Source organism: Podarcis bocagei (genome assembly GCF_964188305.1).
Source record: "Podarcis bocagei genome assembly, chromosome: 13".
NCBI lineage: Eukaryota > Metazoa > Chordata > Lepidosauria > Squamata > Lacertidae > Podarcis > Podarcis bocagei.
The window spans coordinates 38,361,641-38,380,926 of NC_138138.1; the positions used below are offsets into that span (position 1 = coordinate 38,361,641).

At 48.9% G+C, this 19,286-nt stretch overlaps 2 protein-coding genes and 1 long non-coding RNA gene across 4 annotated transcripts in view; 2 read left to right on the forward strand and 1 right to left on the reverse strand.

Moving 5' to 3' along the window:
- The window catches only part of LOC308571539 (BAR/IMD domain-containing adapter protein 2-like), a 195,110-nt gene that overhangs the window by 93,766 nt on the left and 82,058 nt on the right, over window positions 1-19,286 (forward strand). The gene's annotated exons all lie outside the window — the stretch shown is intronic.
- Window positions 1-19,286, reverse strand: part of LOC308571567 — a 142,383-nt gene that overhangs the window by 4,283 nt on the left and 118,814 nt on the right. The window contains exon 4 of the long non-coding RNA XR_014001524.1: window positions 7,521-7,654. This is a non-coding gene — a long non-coding RNA (uncharacterized lncRNA). The remainder of the gene's footprint in view (window positions 1-7,520; window positions 7,655-19,286) is intronic.
- Window positions 17,064-19,286, forward strand: part of CACNG7 (calcium voltage-gated channel auxiliary subunit gamma 7) — a 42,404-nt gene continuing 40,181 nt past the window's right edge. The window contains exons 1-2 of one of the 2 annotated variants that reach the window (XM_081167156.1): window positions 17,064-17,337; window positions 18,412-18,665. The gene's annotated coding sequence lies outside the window, so the exon portion shown is untranslated. Of the gene's footprint in view, window positions 17,338-17,364; window positions 18,666-19,286 lie in introns of those variants that run through there. The other variant, XM_081167157.1, reaches the window with a different exon arrangement.

Consider the following 19,286-nt stretch of genomic DNA (forward strand, 5'->3'; position numbering starts at 1 on the left):
ATTACTTGCCTTGCCCCGGGTGCTGACAACCCATGCTACGCCACTGGTAAGCAGCACTAAAGTGAGCTCCTCGGGGCACAAGCCTGGGCAGTGCGCATGGAAGTCCTGGGCTGCCCAGACGACAAGACCTCTCTCTCAGCCTCGCTGACGTGGTCCAGGGGAAAGCAGAGCAATATGTCTGGCAACAGGAGTTGTTGCAAGGAGGCATAAAAGGTGCCACCCAACCGTGTTTGAAGGAGTCCACTCTGGATCTGTGTAGGGTTTACTCTTTTGCCTTTTCTTCTACTGAAGATGTCCCACAATGCAGCGGAGGTTTACGGCCAGAGTTTTCCTTCTCCTAGATGGGCTCCTTTCCCAAATTGAGGAGCCCCATCTTCCCTTCACTTCTGCATGTGCAGAAACTGCCTTCTTGACCATCGGACCCACTATTGATCTCATCCGCTGACTCCACTGCAGTGGCGTAGCATGCAGGGGGGGCTGGCCGCACCGGGCGCAACATCTGGGGGTTAGGGTTAGGGGGCGCAAATCCACGGGTTAGGGGGCGCAAATTACTTGCCTTGCCCCGGGTGCTGACAACCCACGCTACGCCACTGCTCCACTGGAGCCTGTCTTCACACCAGAGGAAGTCCCCTCGCATGGCTTAGCTAGCCAGTCAAAGACACTCCCAGGGGTGGCCTCTGTCACATCCTGGCAGCTCCAAGAACTGCAGGTGAGGGCACAGTGCAAGGTAGGGATGAAAGGACAAAGTGCCCCAGAAGGAGCATAACATGTCCCCCACCAGAGGTACTACTCCTCTTACACCTTACACCCCCCCCCGATCCCTTATAGCTATGTGTATATAATACCCACTATTACTGGGGTCCCCAATATGGACTCTGTGTCACCCTAAAGTGCCCCCCTGGGGCCTGCCAAGATCCCTTGCAGCTCCCAAATATATATTTTTTATCTTTTACCCGAAATGTTTGAACTTATTTCTCTTTGAGCTGGATTGCTTGTTTCTCAGGGTGGTGACTTTACTATTTGTGTTTTATTTGTTTTATTTTGGAAAGGAGGTAGCTGTTTTCCTGGGGGGGGGGTTGAGGGGGAGGCACTAAGCACCAGTGGTTTTTCTTGTATGGAATAATGCGGTGACCATTGCATTTGCTTAGATTTCCAAGTGCAACCCTGGGGCCCTGTCTCCCTAGTAGACATCTGATGCAGAACCAACAGAAGGGCTTTGGCTTTGTGTGGCTTAAACCAGATGCCTCTACCTATGCTCAACCTGTAAACAAATGCAAATATTACAAAAACGTCAGTAAGCCTCCGTTTACCTCCTACCAAAAAAAACACAAACCTGAATCTGCTGCATCCTGGAGCTCCTCACAGTTTGGTGGAAGTGGGTTGGGCAGAGCATAGCAGTACAATTATGGAAAACCTCACTACCCTCAAATGTCATGTCTGCCTTTGTGCCCTTGAGCAGAAGTCTCAGTTGCACCCCGTAGTGCACAACCAGAAGTCCTCCTGGATAAAGAAAGCCTCAGCCATCTCTTCCCTGCTGGCCACTCCCTGCCCCTGGATACCGCAGCACCAACGATGGGAAGCTGAGTGTGTATTGCTACCACTCACAAGGGCGTGTGTGGACAGCAGGGGCTGAAACCCTGGCTGGGGTTATGTAGCCTTACAGGGATTGCAAGGACTGCTGGTCCTTGGAATGAGCAGAGTGTGCATAACAGATGATAGCAGATGAGTTCCTTCCAAGCGCAGTGAGGACACATGGCCACCAGATGGCGAAGGATGACTATTAGCAAGGCCTGGAATCCTAGAATCCTAGAGTTGGAAGGGATCCCTGGGGCTGGGGGTCATCTAGTCCAACCCCCTGAAATGCAGGAAGCTCAGCATGCAGTCCCCCAGCCAAGACAGAATATTTAACAGATAGACTACTACACAGGACACCATGCTGGTTGTAGTAGGACAACATTGGGCTAGAGGGATCAACCGCCTGGCAGCTTTAAATGTTCTCTTTCTTGTTCCCGTAGCTCTGTGGTAAGAGCACATAGTTTCCATGGAGAATGTCCTGGGTTCAACTCCCACCATCCCCTGTTGTTGTTTTTTTAAAAAAAGAAATGTCAAGGTAAGCCAATATGGGGAAAGACCTTGGCTGGAGAGACACTGCCAGTTTAGATGGCTGGGTTTAGATGGACCAAAGTGGTCTGGCATATCTTTCATTGTCATTAATGGGGATTTTTATTTTATTTTTTGCCCATAAAAACACATAAGAGTGGATAGGGTAAACACCATACTTTTTAATTGCAAAGTACCTGTGAAGATAGCTGGAGAGCATGAGAGAATAATTCAATCATCATTGAAAGTCCTCGACTCAGCACACTTAGGCCACTTAGGTTAGTTACCTCTTCATTTTCTGCAGCAGACCACTTGAAAACTGCAGAGCGTGTTGGTGGACCACTTAATGCTTTTTTTTGGCCCATAGCGATAATTTAGAATGAGCTGTGGTAGATGCTCTATGATTTGTATTTTAATTACTACTACTACTACTATTATTTATACCCCACCCATCTGGCTGGGTTTCCCCAGCCACTTTTAACACTTCTTTTATTTTTTCTATATTGTATTACATTTTAAATCATTATTTATTTAATTTATACCCCACCCCACCCTTACTCCCAAAGGAGCTCAGGGCAGCAAACCACAAGTGATAAAACAATTTAAAAAGTATGTAAAAACCATTCCAATACATAAGCAGATTTCCACTGGTGTTAAATTCCGTAGACCTTTACCACACTTTTAAATTTGCCTCCTCTCTCTTCCTGTCGCTCTGTCTTTTGCGATGATAATCCTCTCCACTCCTTTCATGGAATCATAGAACTGTAAAAGTTGGAAGGGATCAGCAGGGGTGGGGGTGGGGGTGTCATCTAGCCCCTGCAATGCAGCAATATTTTGCCCAATGCAGGTCTTGAACCCTTGACCCTGAGATTAAGATTATTCTGCTCTACCGACTGAGCTATTCCATTGGCTCTGTCCCTTTCGCCTTCCAGGCAGGCCAGACTGCTGGGTTCTGAGAACACAGGAAAGGTCCCTGCACCCACCACTCACAGCCACTGCCATTTTTTACCAACATGCCATGGACCACTTGAAGGAAGCTCATGGGCCACTGGTGGTCCTTCCTCATACTACAGCCTGGGAACTCCGATAGTCTCATGCATCTGACAAGGGGGGGCAATTTAGAGATGTCAATGGACAGGGCTGCCTACTGGGATAGGGGCTGCAGAGGAAAGCAGACTGCTAAAGGAGCAAGGATGTGGGTCTCCTTTCTCCAAGTGCTGTTGATTTATTTTTAAAAAACAAAACCCTGGTGTGTTCACCTGCTAGTTTCCCCCTTCTCACGATCCCATTGAGCACCAGAGCTGCTGGCAGGCTCATTGGGGTTCCCTTTGCATTTGTGCACATGCAGCCCCCCAACAAGAGCCTCACCCTTCAAACCTTCTGGCACTCTCTCTGTATCCCTGAGCAACATTTCCCAGGAGTAAAATGAACCAGTGTGGGTCATCGCCAGCAGAGGGAGCTCTGGTCCCCCATCTCAGCCTTGAATCAGACAAGGTCTGCTTAATCTTGTCCAACAGGACACATCATATGCACAGTGTTATACATGGAATAAATGAGAGCAGGAGAGGTAAGCAATGTGGTGAACCAAGAGAGAGGGGCAGAGGCTAGGAGTCACAAGGAGAGCGAAGCATTCCCCCCCTCTTTTGCTGCTATGACTGATGCACTTGAAGGAAAATGCCTTTTGGAAAGCCCTAAAACTCAGCCCAAGCATAGGGGGAGAAGGGGCTGGGTTACCTGGTTGGCTGTGGCATCCAGCTAGCAGCAGGAGGGAGGGAGGGAGGGAGGGAGAAGCAGCTAATAATCAGGGGCACTGAGATCCCAGAGGCAACGGGAGGGAGCCAGCAGGACTGATAGGTTTTGCAACACAGGTAAGGAACCTTAGATCTGGGGTGGGGGCAAATGTGGCCCTCCATTCATCATTAGGCCCTCAGAACTCTCCCTGGGCCTCACTCTGCACCTTCAGTGCATGCTTTTGGCTGGTTGGCTTGTGGCCTTGATACTTTGATTATGCGTCTTGTTTGCCTGGATGGCTGATGTAAAGATTTGTGCCTGTTTAGAAACCTCTGGAGTTTTCATGGGTGGAATGGAGCCGATGGTACAAAAACGAGAGTCATGTCGCTTGCTCTGCCCATGGCAGCCTTTGGCCACGCCCATCTCTTGACATGCAGAAGGTTGTCCATGAAGGAAGGAAGCCCTTCGGCTGATGATAAAGCTTCACCCCAGTGTATGGACCCCACAACATACATGAGTAAGGTCACCCTCTAGCCTCCAAAGGATGCTTGGGGAAGCTGTGGCCCTCCAGATCTTGCTGAAATACAACTCCCATCACCCCTGACCTTTGGCCATGCTGCCTGGGGCTGATGGGAGTTGGAGTACAACAACTGCAGCACCACGGGCTCCCTGTCCCTCACAGAGAACTAGACCTCAGAAACAGATGCTGAGGTGTATTTAAACCAGGCATAGGCAAACTTGGCCCTCCAGATGTTTTTGGCCTACAACCCCCACCATCCCTAGCTAACAGGACCAGTGGTCAGGGATGATGGGAATTGTAGTCCCAAAAACATATGGAGTGTCGAGTTTGCCTATGCCTGATTTAAACGGTTGTGCCCAGGTCTTGCTTTGGGGCTTCCCATAGGCATCTGCAAGAACAAGATGACGGACTAGATTGGCCACTGGCCTGATCCAGCGCGGCTCTTATGTTCTTAACAAAAAGCCAGATTCCCCACCCACTAATGCAAAGTAAAAACACTGTGACACGCAGCAGACATTGTCAGGGCTAGCCCAAAGCATGTTGCTGCCTGAGGCAAAGCCGAGTGGGCTGGCTGTTTCATCTGACCATCAATGAAATAGAAACTCCAGTGGCAGACTTTGGGCTCTCCAATTTCAGTGGCGCCCCATGCGATGCTAAAATTTGCTGCCCCCTGCCTCTTGCGCTCCATTCTACAGCATTGCTGTGGCGCCGCTTGCAGCACAGCACATGGTCCAGCCAAACTGGTCACAGTACCCTAAAACCACCTCTGACCACACATGGGGAAGCTGGCTTGTTTGAGAGGCCGGATCAAGCCATGTGCCATACACAGCTCTGTCAGGATGAGTCATGAGAAACAGCCAGCATTGTCACCTGATGAGGTTGCCTCACTTTGCCTAGTGGTAGGGGCTGCTGCCCCGGACATTGTATTAGAAGGGTGGCTGAGGCAGTGATTAAGTCCAGTTGTGAACAACTCTGGGGTTGCAGTGCTCATCGCGCTTTACTGGCTGAGGGAGCCGGCGTTTGTCCGCAGACAGTTTTTCTGGGTCATGTGGCCAGCATGACTAAGCCGCTTCTGGCGAAACCAGAGCAGCACACGGAAATGCCGTTTACCTATTTATCTACTTGCACTTTGTTTGGTCCCAGCTCCTGCCAACCTGGCAATGAGGATAGTGGTCCTAAAAAGCAAGCTCCTTTCCCCCCTCACCTGATCAGTTCTGGAGAGTTGCCAATGTGGAGAGTTGGTAGGGACCAAACAGTCACTCGCTTCAGTTCGCTGCCCAAACGCTGCAAGACTGTCCCATCTGCCATCTCCTCCCTCTGCCCTTGAAGTCCTTTGCCTGCTGTGGTCTGATTTCAAACCATGCTGCAAAGCAAAACACATCATCTAGTGTCATTCTGACACCAGGTGATTGACAGGTGGGCGGTTCTGCTCACCTATCAAAGAAAAGCCACAGAGGATGGAGGGGACATGAGGATCACCTCTCCACCTCTGTCATAAAGCCTAGGTAAAGGGACCCCTGACCATTAGGTCCAGTTGTGACCTACTCAGGGGTTGTGGCGCTCATCTCACTTTACTGGCCAAGGGAGACGGTGTACAGTGCCCAGCATGACTAAGCCGCTTCTGGCGAACCAGAGCAGCACACGGAAACACTGTTTACCTTCCAGCTGGAGCGGTACCTATTTATCTACTTGCACTTTGATGTGCTTTCGAACTGCTAGGTGGGCAGGAGCAGGGACCGAGCAACGGGAGGCTCACCCCGTCGCAGGGATTCGAACTGTCGACCTTCCGATTGGCAAGCCCTAGGCTCTGTGGTTTAACCCACAGCACCACCCGCATCCAACGTCATAAAGCCTAGTTGATAGCTAATAATCACCTGGATTTAGGTATTGCCTAGGCAGTCATCCGTGTTTACTTTCTCACCAAAATACAGACATTGTGCTGCCTTGATGAAGCTCTCGCCCTGCTCTCTGCAGCGCAGAGTCTCCAGCTAACTCTACCACATGGAGAAGATCTCTGACATGTGACTGTCCTGAAGCTTCTGGTGAGATGTCATGTTTACACAGCCACACGCTCTCTTAGAATAATAAAATCATAGAACGGTAGATTTGGAAAGGACCACAGGGGTCATTGAGTCCAACCCCCAGCAATGCAGGAATCTTTTTGCCCATCATGAGGCTTGAACCCACAACCTTGAGTCTCAAGCTCTACCGCCTGAGTTACATCCATCATAGGCTCTTGCATTGGTTACCGTCAATGCAGGACTTTAGGGCTGAAGTCCAGAAGGGTCTCTAAACAGGGCCAGTACTCTCACTCTCCTGCTGACGCTCTTGATTCATTCGAAGGATGCTTTGTTCCTCTAGGGAACAGCAGAGAAAGCTTTGCAGTTTAAACTGGTGTTGGGATGAAAGAACAAGGACTCAAAAGCCACCCCCTTGCTGCCAACAAGTGCTGTTGACTCTCTTTCTATTCCCAGCCCCTTGAGACCTGCTCTGCACACCCCACAGAACGATGCGGTGGAGAGATAATGGGATGAACATGGACCACTTCAGACTGAGTGGGAAAGCACTTCTGAGCACCGCATGCAGAGAACCTGCAAGCCAGCTTCTCGTTTAATTGTTATTGTTTAGGTATGGTGAAAACAACAAGAAGAAGAACCTCAGAAAATAATTTTAATCCCTGCAAGCAAGAAATAAAATTAAAAAATACTTCAGAGAGGAGGATTCAAGCTCAGCCCTCTCCCAATCATGCCATTTTTTCTACTGTAGGAGGTTTCATGCATAGGGGAGAACAGTGCTTTTTTTCTAAAAAAATGTTTAGGGGTACTCTTATTTTCCTACTCGTATTGAAATACTGCCCCTCAATGAGGCCAAACTTAGATTCACAAAATGTTTAGGGGTATGCGTACCCCTGCACCCCCCCCCCAAGAAGAAAAGCACTGGAGGAGAATTAAAAAACTGGATTCCCCAGCTGAATTGGTACAATCCACACTAACACCTCGAGTTTTTTCATCACTTCGTTCGCCAGCTTATTTTGCTTATTATATTTAGACCAGGTCTGAATCTCCTTTACCTCTTGAGCAAGGGCTGATACAGCTTTGGTGGCCTCAGTGGCCATCCAAAATTTGCTTGTTGCTAACACACACACACGGGACAAGGTAGTGTAGCTGACCTTACGCTATATGTCTGGGAAACGCAGTGTGAATTCTGGCAGAAAGCACCTATTCATCTTTATGGCTCTAAGCTTAGAATTGAGGCAGGAGGAGGCAGACAGGGCAGAAATTCGATTTGGTGATTCGCACCTTCCTAAAACAATATGCAAACAAAACAAAAAAAACCAGTTACCTTTTGGAAGTCTCCAAATTCTGCAAGGCAGTTTTCCAAACAAAAAGCGTGTACTAAAGAATGCAAAACAACAACAACACACCATATTTGTGAAAACAACATACAAAATTGTGTGCAAATTGCTTGTAAAAAAAATGTATATAGTAGGAGAACTGTGCATTAAAATAATGACAAATTGTCATGAGGACTTTCCAAAAAAATTACAAACGGATCTGCAAGGGCAGTGAACCAAACCTAAGACTGGAAAACCGAGTAACTCAGAGAAACCAAAATTAAAAGAGCCATCTGCCCCTAGGGGCAGGGAAGAAAACAAGCTCAAAACCAGAAGGGGGCTGAGGGTTGCTGTGCCACAGCCCTGGGTGGACGCCCTTAGCTCACAATGGCTCTTGGGTACAATGCACACAGCAAGCCAAGATGCTCTGCTCCCACTTCAGTTCAGAGCTATAGTTAAGAGGGTGAGCGAGATAATCAAACCCTGCTTTTGAACAAGTATATCAGAGGTTGAAGAGTATTCAGAAGTTGTTATCACCCAGACTGACAGCTGTGTTTGTGACATAAATTTGCTAGTTGTCCCCTCCATAATTTCACATACAAAAATAGGGAAACATTTAATGCACACAAGGGATTATTATTGTGACACATGCTCACCCTGCCTATTGCACCCATATATTGCCAAAGGCTCTATTTGCTGTGTGCAGTAACATGTCATTTCCCACTTTTCAAAACCAAGGTGTTTTATGCTGGGTGTGTGTGTAGAGTTGTCCTACCATCTGTTAACAGAAGTTTCAAAGCCTTACTAGCATTTGAAACTGCTGTTGTGTACACTGCGTTATGCCTTAGTGTTCATGCACAAGCATTTGTGCACATGTGCACTAGAGGTAGCAAGACTCACCTTTTCCTTGCTCAGAGATCTAACTTCTAGGCACCGAGAGAGAGAGAGAGAGAGAGAGAGAGAGAGAGAGAGAGAGAGGCAGGCAGACAGACAGACAGACAGACAGACAACTGAATTCTGAAGAACGACAACACTCACAACTTGGACTAACACATTTTAACAAGACTTTCTCAAAAGCGGGCACTTTCAGGCTATCACTATTTTCAGGTGGGATTCAATTATGTGCTGACAAATTCAGGTTGGTTTGGAGTTCTTGTGCAGCAAACCGGCTTCTCCAAAAGATTGGACTTTTTGCAATAAGTGATGGGGAAATGCATTGGAAAGTGAGGGATAACACTTGGGGTGGATCTACACCCGGGGGGGGGGGGACACTATAAATAAGTCATAAATTAAATACAAAAGAAAAAAAAGTGCTATGGAAAAGCACTTAGAATTTTGTTTTGCTCTCCTGCGCCATCTGGTGTTACATGTTTATAATGCATTCAAAACACTTTTGTTTTTTAACTAATGTAGCTGAGTCCTTGCTTTGGTACAATGTCATCTAACCTCCCCAGGAACAAATCAGGACGAATGCTCAAGGAAACAGGTTGCCTGGAAGTATCCAAAGTAAGGACAGTGAATTATTGGGACTGCGATCCAGGGGATGTATACTACACAAGGCAGGGGCGTTAATTATTAGGGGCTGGCCCAAAGGGAAGTCCCAGGTCTCTTGTGCCAGGCCCCAGGTCTCTTGCCCCTTCCCTCTTCCTTTTTTGAAAAAAAAAAAAAACCTTTGCTTCCAGGGCACCTGCCTACTAGACCCACCCATCCACAGGCCTGCCATACATTTATGCTCATTCATGTTGGGAGCCTATGACCCAGGCCAGTTAAATTCTTAGTAACTCCTGCTGTTCCTGGTCACTAAGGGAGAGTGGGAGCCAGGGCCAGCTCTACTATTAGGCAGGATGTGGTGGCAGCCTCTAGCAGCAGATATAGGTGTTGGGGTCAGCGGTGAGTTGCTGGGATGGCAAAGCTATGTGTCACACACAGCCTGCCCTGTGCCCCCTAAGCAAGTCTTTTGCCCTGAGATATTCTGGAGGACGTTGTCTCATCCACTGAGATTCAACAACCAGTCTGGTCGGCTTCCGAGCATGGAATGGGTGAGAGGGGCCCCTCATCTTTTGCCTCAAGCAGCAAAATGCCTTGGGCTTGCCCTGAGTTGGAGTTAACAGTGGCATTCCAGGATTTGTTGGGCGCTGCAGCAATCTTCAGCAACTGCTGCTGCTGCACATTGTTGTCGGCAAATCGCGAAAATGCAGGGAACCCAGGGACGCTGCAAGGAAATGAGAGATGTTTTGAGCAGTTTTGTGCCAGGGGTTTTGGGGGAAACCAGAAGGAAAGGCCAACTGCCTGTTGGTTTATGGGTGTCCAGGGATCAAGGGTCATCTGCAGGGCTGGGCAGGGATACCTCTTTCTCCCCACTTCCTCCCATCCCCGGCAAATTGTCTGTTCAATAAATAATGTTGTGTTTCAAAGCAGAGTCTTTGAAGGGGACGTGAGCTGTGACAGCTGAGCAAAGGGAAACATGAAGCTATTAGAGGAGGAAAATGTACTTGGGAGAAGAGAGAGAGAGAGAGAGAAGGCAATTCAGCACTTTGAGCTCTGGGTGCTGAGTTCAGTGTTATCTGACACCCGCCCTTGCTCTTCTCTCTCTCCCCCCCCCCCCAATCTTCTTTTCAAAATTTGACTTTCCAGAGCTCCTTCACAATTGCGCCTGGCTCTCGTTGTGGGGGAATAGTTTAAGAAGGGTGATGGTCAGATTGGGAACAGGCAGACAAGGCATTTAATGTGCAACAGGAGAGGGTGAGGCCTTAAGCAGCATCGCAGACTGGCAAGGTCTGAGCCAGCCCCCAAAGGGGCAAGGGAACAACTACTTCTTTCGTTTGTGAGCTTTCATAGTTTGGCAAGGGGGCAGTTATAACCTTCTGTGTTTCATCTGCACATATAGGCATCTCCCCACTTACACGGGGGTTATGTTACGTTCCCGGCTACCGCACATATTTGTGAAATCACGTGTAGTGGTGAACATAATCCGAAAAGCCTGCAAACACCCTCAAAACCACTGGGAACCCTTGAAAAACCAGCAGCACTTAGCAGACTGGCATGAATGGTGGCAATGGTGGCTCTCAGTCTTCCTCATCGCTGATGATGTGGCAACAGCAATGGGGGGTGGTACCCCGGAGTGCCTGGCTGTGATTCAGAAATATATTGGCACCCCAAAGTCCTTGGGATTGCTCTTTTTGCTCCATTTTTGCAGCTTTCTCACTGTTCTTTGGCCATTTTCGCCCTTTTTGTGTGCCTTTTTTTGCAGTTTAAATTGATTCAATTATTTCCCAGCCCCGCATATATATGTGGTCACTCACGGGTCAAATGCGCATATGTGGGGAGGCACCTGTACCTTTTCCATCATCCTTAGCCATTGCCCACACTGGCCAAGATTGATGGGACAGACTCCCTGCTCTAAAAGATTTGTGCAAGCCAAGAGATGAAGCCCTATAGCAACCTTTGCAAATGTTTTCTAGTCAGCATGCCAGACCCTTATATCCCCCAACCCTAGGGTGGGCTGGGGGGGGGCAAATTTGACACATGGGTAGGGCTACACACCTGTCAATCACCTAGTGTCACTACAACATCAGATGATGCTGTGTGTTGAAGTTCAGATTGCTGCAACTTCAAAGTGCAGTGTAGGGGCTTTTTGAAAGCCCTTTTGCAAACAGCTCTGAGCTGCTCTTTGAACCTCTGAAAGCCGACAGATGAGCAGTGGGAGAGTTCCTTGCTCCAGCAGCAAAGGAACAATCCTGGAGCTCACAGTTGCTCCATTTCAGCCACATCAGTATTTGCCCCACACCTGACATCACGTACATCATCAAATGTGGAGCAAGTGGGCATGGTTTGGAGGGACATGGCCTTGCAAGGCAAACAGAGACCTCTGGTGGGCCAAATCTGGCCTTTGGGATGGAGCTTCCACACCCTTCGAATACAGTCTCATGATCCCTGAAGATTGGCTTGGGTGGCCGGGGCTGATATGGGTTGGAGTCAATGAGATCTAGAGGGCACAGGTTCCCCATCCCTGTTGTAGGAGCAATATGCTTGCCAGACTCCCAGACTGCCTTTCTGGACCGAAACACATCAAGATGGCCTATGTTCTGCAACTTCTGAAAGTACATTTCTAACACCAAAGAGTGTTGATTGCTTAGCTGCCAAATCCAACATGGTAGCGATGCTGTCATCACTAACATTACCACCTATGAAGCTTGGAACCAACAGGTTTGCAGGCAGTGTGAATTGGCTGAGTAACAATATTAGCTCAAGTCACTTCTTTTAAAACTTATTTCATTCATCCTTCTGAAACAGAAACTTGCTCACAAGATATAAACCCCAATCACCTCTGCCCCAAATACCCACATCTCCCCATTTCATAGGGAGGAAATGCTGTTGAGTCTTTCCCACAAGCATCTCCTCCCTCCCTGGCCATCACATCTTTACTCAAATTTCCTCTTAGCTATGAGCTCCCTAGATGTGAAAAACGGGGTTGACAATATGCTATCCTTGGGAACTGTGGTATGTGTTAAAATGGCAGGCTGTGCCCTACATGGCACCTTAGCTTTCATGCCCATGCACTTCATCTCTGTGTGCCCAAGGGACTCAATGCATTTACCCACCCACTCAAATTTCTGATGCATTCACCCACTTCTAGAAACCCTGGGGAGGGAGGCTAAACACTGATGCCTCTCTACAGTGGTAGCTCACTCTAGCAAAATGTCAAATGTTAACCCCAGCAGTATCATGATGGGATACTGCTGAAATATGGAGCGAACAGGCACAGCTGTTATCTCTGGTTGGTAGCATGCACAGGCTCAAATGAGATACGGGCAGAATGCAGGGATGGGACACTTGTGGCTGCCATCAACTTACAACTCACTCACTTTCGCCATGTTGTCATTGTGTGATTGTTACTCCGGTTACATATTGCTGCTCCGACCTTTGATAAACCAATGTATCTCTCTATGAATCTGTAGCCCAAAGTAGATGATATAGGGAAGACGCCATTGAGTAGTAGAAAAGGTCACCAGGGCAATTGAGCCTTCCTGAGTACTGGAGCTGCTGCCAGGTTAGATCTGATTGCTGGATGCCAGGAACAGGGCCTTGCTTGCTGTGGCCCCCTGGTTATTATTTATTAAATTTGTATACCACCCTTTGTCTGAAGATCTCAAAGCATAAGCACACATTCCAGAGGGCTCCTCCAACCCCCATTTCTACTCTCTTTTAGGTGGGATTTCACGAACTTAGTTTAGAAGGCCCTTTCCTGTGATCTTCGCCCAACCAACTCTACCATGCTCAGTCGTCCAAGGGTCTCCTGCACCCTGAATGGACTCTACCCACTTTCTCTTGCTGCTGCCCATGCCTGGAATCACCTCCCATAACGCCTCTGTGTGACCATCAGTCCTGTTTGCTTCAAGTCCAAACCTCACATTTCCCACAAAGTCTTTGGATCTCCCGCTGCCCAGGCCCTAAGCTAAAGAACATTTAATTGATGCAATCACATATTCTTCCCTTGCCTCCTCACGTCTCCATTTGCCCCCTTCACCTGCTGCTTCCCTGAGTCTCTTTTAGATTTTAAGTCCTTTGGGGCTGAGTCCTTTCAAACTTGTTATTTGTACAGCACCATGCACACAGATGGTGTGAAAGGCTTTTGTTTTACGCAGAATCCCTGGATTTTACATGCTTTGTTTTAATTGCTTAATGGTTTGTTTGACTGGTCTTAATTGCTCTCATATTGTTCCTTTATTAGGTTTTACAGATTTCTTTTATGTTGAAAAGCAATATATAAATATTATTATTAATAATGATAATACTCATAAAGCAGTGGCAATCACACTCAGTGTTTCTCTGGCTGCCATTAACAAGCAACAGTCAAGGAAATGGATCAGGGCCCTGGAAATGCTGGGTGTGATGACATCACAATACTGAAGGAGAAGGCAAGGAGAAGGAAGTGTCGCAGGGTGGTGGCAGCTGCCTCTCATGACGCACAATGATGACCTCACTGCATGATCCAAAGTGGTCTGCAAGCAAGTGATGTGTGACTGTGGCAACAACCCTGAGAAGATTACCTCTGCATCTTTTTCTTTCTTTCTTTTAAAAAAAAACACCTCTCAGTTTTGGGGGCATAGATGAAGAATTAAGAGTAAACAGCTTGGTTGATCACACATTTGATTAAAGAACAGAATAACAGAGTATGTCAACCACAGATCAAGGAATATGTTGTTTTTGTATTCATGTTATTGATTTTAATAAAGGAGGTGATTTGTGTCTTTGTGTTTGCATATTTGAGACATTAATTTTACAAATTAAATATCTCAGGCTATCGTATCTCACAGAAGGAGTTGGAGATTTTTAAATACCCTCTGCAGAAACAACTCAAAACTTTTGCAGTTTCCAGCCTACCCTTTGGCCACCTTCCTCCTGTTGACTGTTTACAGTCTCACCAGCTCTGAGATTTCTCTCCATCTTCCCTCATCTCTGTCACTGGAGCAGAGGGAGGCTGAGTTTGTGGGCTGTGGGGGGAGAAGGATAAAAGGAGGCTTCTGTTCTGTTACTGTCTGATGATAAATATATCTCTACATTCGCCCACTCAAAATGCCTCAAGGCGAGGAATGGACACCATTTGGTGTTTTTGCAGCACCTGGTACCAAAGAAGCCCAGTTCTGCAACAGAATGGGAAGGCCCGGCTGCCTTCTGGAGGGGACAGGGTTGCAAATTGGGGTTTTGTGGTATCTTATCTTTTCAGATTCTTTGAGTGCCTGGTTGTGGTTTGAAGTTCATTGAAGGCTTACTGGGGAATGTTTGCATGTTTCTACAGTCTACATTTGGAATTGTTTTAAAGAGGGGTTTTTTATCATTTGTTGTTTGCGGCTCTAGGCTCCCTTGGGAGGAAAGGTGCAGGTATACAGTTGACAAACAAATAAATGCAAAGTTGGCAACTTCTTTTTTTCCTAGCAGGGCTGTGTGTTTGTGTTGCTTTTTAAACAAATATATGGCATGCAAAAATTCAAGAGGCATGTGATTGTATGAAGTAGTACAGTGGTACCTCGGGTTAAGAACTTAATTCGTTCCAGAGGTCCGTTCTTAACCTGAAACTGTTCTTAACCTGAGGTACCACTTCAGCTAATAGGGCCTCCTGCTGCCGCCGCACGATTTCTGTTCTCATCCTGAAGCAAAGTTCTTAACCTGAGGTACTATTTCTGGGTTAGCAGAGTCTGTAACCTGAAGCATCTGTAACCCGAGGTACCACTGTACTAAAAAGAGTGCTTCTGAGCACGTGCAAAGTGTGGGCCCTGAATAGTCCTAGCTCCCACACACAGAGGATCAGATTAAAGCATGCTGAAATGTTGAAACAGACCCTCCTTCTTCCTTCACCCCTACAGCTGTATCTACCTGAGTCTCAGTCCCTTCCTTCCTTCCCACCCATCCCCATCAGTTTCATTGCTCCTTGGGCTCCCACAAGCTCCTACAGCTTGCTCCCACTGTCTCAGGCCCTCACTTCCCATCAGCCACTGGGTCCCTTTACCTGTTGCCACTTTCCTTGAGCACTGGCTCCTATTGCCTGCAGTGGTCAGAAGCTCAGCTCCAAACAGTAAATCATGAAGTATTGGGGGTTTCAGTGTGGCTGCCCCTGCTCTGTGGAACAGCGCCCCCTGTTGAGATAGGCCAGGACCCCACTCTCTACATTTCCCCAGAAGACATTTTTGCTGCACCCAGCTGGATGAATAAGTGTCTCCCATACGGTGCTCATTCTACATTGTTTCTGTTTATTTTTGTAACTGCTATTTAGCTGTTTCAATCCTATTTTGTGCATCGCCTTGGGACATGTGCGGAAGGTGATGAATAAATCACAACAATAAATTTTTAAAACCCACTGATGTGTCTCTCCTGTGACTAAGGCTTCCGCAACCAGGTGCGCCTCAGACGTCTTGGAGACTACAACTCCCATCATCCTCAGCTATGTCAGCTGCTGGCTTGTCTCCCAGTTTCTTGCCTCCCAGTTGTCTACAGCTGCTCCTCTCCCAGTTTCTTCCCATTTACTTCCTCCACATACCAAGGGAACCCAAAAACCCAGTTCTGTAAACTCACTAGATTACTACTTGGAGATCCAAGGAATCTGAAGCGTCCAACGTGACCAAAACTCATATTAATAACTATGGCAATTAACTTCATAAGGCCATGATATCTAATGAGGATCTGATAAAGGTTTTGCCATAATATGGGATTGGGTCATTTCTTGTGGGTCAACAGGATTATCTTCTGTTGTGTACTGAACGAAGCTGTCATTGAGAGAGACCAGGAGCTCTCCTGACTTAGGCTGGAGTCCCTTCAGCTTCCGAAGAGACCTCAGGAACCGAGACTACCAAAAAAAAAAAAAAAAGGAAAAGGAAAAAAGAAAGCCAAGCCAGATCTCCCTCCCCCTTTCAAGATTTCTGGCTCCAGAGAGCATCGACGCTCAGTCCCCTCACGGCCAGTCCTAGGAACTCCTCGTATGAAGGCTCATTACAAAACCTCTTTTCTCCCTTCGCCACCCATCCTGATGCTCACACTAAGGGGGACTCCGCGCCCGCGTGGTGGTGAGAAGGAGAGTTACGTGCATTTCATAGAGGTGTGCAGAAAACAAGGTGGTGTTCTAAGGCGCAGGTGGCAGTTGTGGGTGTCTCGTTTTGTTATCATTAACATTTTTAACGAACTGTATTTACTTGGCATTATCCCAGCAGCATCAGCTGTGAATCTTTGGTGCTGCTGATAAAGGTAATAATGATGATGATGCTAATGATAGTTGTTGTATATGACAGGTACCAAGAGGAAAAAAACACCTCCATAGGCTACAATGACTGTCTAAACATTGGTTAACTCTTCGCCTTCATAGACGAAATGCTGACAATCCCAGGTCGGTTTTGTGAATGTATTGGGCTCAGATGCCCGCACTAAGGCACACGTGTGTTTTGTGTGTGTGTGTGTGTACCAAAACATACGCAGACATCCAGGCTAGCTCATTGTCCGAAATTTGGTGAAGGCTGACTTTTATATCTGACTGTCGACAGTCTAGACCAACACACGCGCGCTCCACGCACATGTGAATGCGGGCAGAGCGAATGTTATCGCGAGTGTCAAACGTATGGAGAATGTCGACATTCCCCACGTTTCGGATATTCACCGCTGCATCCTGCTCGCTTGCTATCTGTCCTGTGCGTTCCTCTCCTATTCAGATCTATCCGCTTTCTGTCTCTCTCACACACACACCACCCAGCAGACGAGCCCACTTTCCCCCCGGCTGGCGAGGTCGGGGCGGGAAGCCGGGGCGTCGTGTCCCTTTAAGAGTGGTCCCTCTGACATCACGGCCAGCTGCAGGGAGCCGGGCTGGGGTGTGTGTGTGTGTGTGTGTGTGTGTGTGTGTGTCCTGGGCTGGGGCGATTGTGAATTCTCCTCGCGCCCCTCGTCAGTTCCCAGCCAAGCGGATCCCGTGATCGTGCGGGATCCGGCCGCGGGGGCGCCCTGTGCGTGCCAGCCTGTGTGTTTGTGTGCGTGCGTGTGAGTGTGCGAGTGTGTGAGAGGGAGAGGGAGAGAGGGGGGAAGCAGGAGGGAGGGGGACCGAGAGACAGGCAGCCACCTCTCGGCACCCGACTGCGGCATCACTGCCCGATCGAAGCCCCCCAGGACAAAATCGGTAGCAGCCTTTCTCTCTCTCGGGCTCCCTCCTCCTCCCTCCTCCGGCGCGCCTCCACCGCAGCCCCCCTCGCCCGCTCTCTTTTTCCATCCAACGATCCCTCCCCCCCCCCCGCACAGCCACCCTTCTCTCCCCCCTTTTGGGGGTCGCCCTCCAGATAACGAGGCTATCTTTGGCTGAGGGAGACCCTCCTTTCCCCCAACTGGGACTTATTGATTTAATTCTCCCCCTCCCTCTTTTACCCGCATCTCTGCTGCGCTCCCTGACTCCCCCCCCAAACGGGTTTTCCTCCTGCTGCGATTTCTGATCGCTCCCCACTCGCTCGTTCTCCCTTTCTCTGCTACTGCATTCCCTTGCCCCCCCCCCCAGCCTCTCGCCATTGCGTGGCTTTTTCAGTCCTTTGCCTCCTGCCTGGAAACACCCCCCCCCCCATAGCACTCCCCTCTCCTCCGCCTCCTCCTCCGGACCCTCTTCCTTTCCTTCCCTCTCTCTCCTTCTGCCGGGATCCCTCTTCGATTCTCTCTCCCCCCCTTTCCGCGTCCCCGATTCCTTCGTCCCTTCGAGGGCTTCCCTTTCCCCCTCCCCCATCCGCTGCACCCCTTTTCAACCCCCCCCTCCGCCTCCCCCCTCTCCTGCACCCCTCTTTTCGCCCCTCTGCCTCTTCCCCTCCTCTCCTGCGTCCCTCATTCTATCGTCTGCTCGCGCGCTCCCTTCTTCTTCCCCCTGCTGCATTCGTCCGCTTGGCTCCCTTTTTCATCCTGTCATTCCCCGTCTCCCTCCTGCTGCTCCTGCTGCATTCCTTCTTCCGGCCCCCCAGCTCGGCTCCTCCGGCCCCCAGCTCCATATTGACCACCGCCAGCTCGCCCTCCTGCTCCCACCCCACAGAACCGCGGCTGGCTGCTGCATTCGTCGCGCCCCCCCCCCTTCCCAGAGCTCCCTCCTTCTTCTCCCTCTTTCATTCTGCCGTGTCCCCCCTCCTCGAAGAAGACTGCAGCCCCTTCTCCTCTCATCCATCTCTCTCTTTCTCTCTCTCTTTCCTCCTCTTCTTCTCCTTCTCCCACTTTTTGGATGAAGCAAACTTCTGGATGGGGCCTTCCGCGATAGAGATCCATCGTCGCTTGGGGGTCGCGTAGTCACCGGCCCTTCAAGAAGATTCCCTCCCTTAAGAAAGAGGGAACGGGTGACATCCCATCCCAACTCCCAGCCACCCCTTGGAAGGTTGGAGCGAGAGAAAAAGGAGAGATAACTAAGAATAAAAAGCAGGAAAGCGATGCAGGTGCGGTGGAAGAGCAAGGATCTCAAAGCTCCGGTGGGATTCTAACAGCAAGGTGAGAGATACAGACCCCGTCTTAGCCCACCTCCCTTCCCAACAGTGCGCTGAAATCCCTGCTAGTAACACAGCTGCTACATTGTCCTGCTTGGGAATCGCCTTCCCTTCGCTTCAAGGCAGGTTGCTCTCTCTGTGTGTCCATCTGCATTAGAGACCCAGAATGAGGAGAGGGGTTATCATGGCTCAGATCAGCTAATAGTTCTAAGAGGATGGAAGCCTCAGAGTTACACAGGACTCTTCCCCGGCAGCCCCGGAGTTCTGTGCAATTAAGAAGCTTGTAACCTGCTTGGCTGGCCCTAAGTAAAAGAGAATCTCGCTAATGTCATGCTGCTCTTTTGCGTTCCCACTCTGGATGATTCGCCCAGTGTTGTGTTACTTTGGACAACTTTGGACTGGGTGTGAGCTTGTGGCCTTTCCTTGAGGGGCAGCGGAATGGCTGTTTTGTAGCACCTGATGTGCATTGCAGATGCTTAACTTTTAAGCCCTCTGGTTGGTGTGTTAGTGAATTCCTTCAGATCCTCTTGGATGAAGGCTGGGTTTTCTCTGGTACATAACAGCACAGACTGGCGATGATATGTTTGGATTCTTTGGTAATAAGTTAGTGAAGAGAACACACATC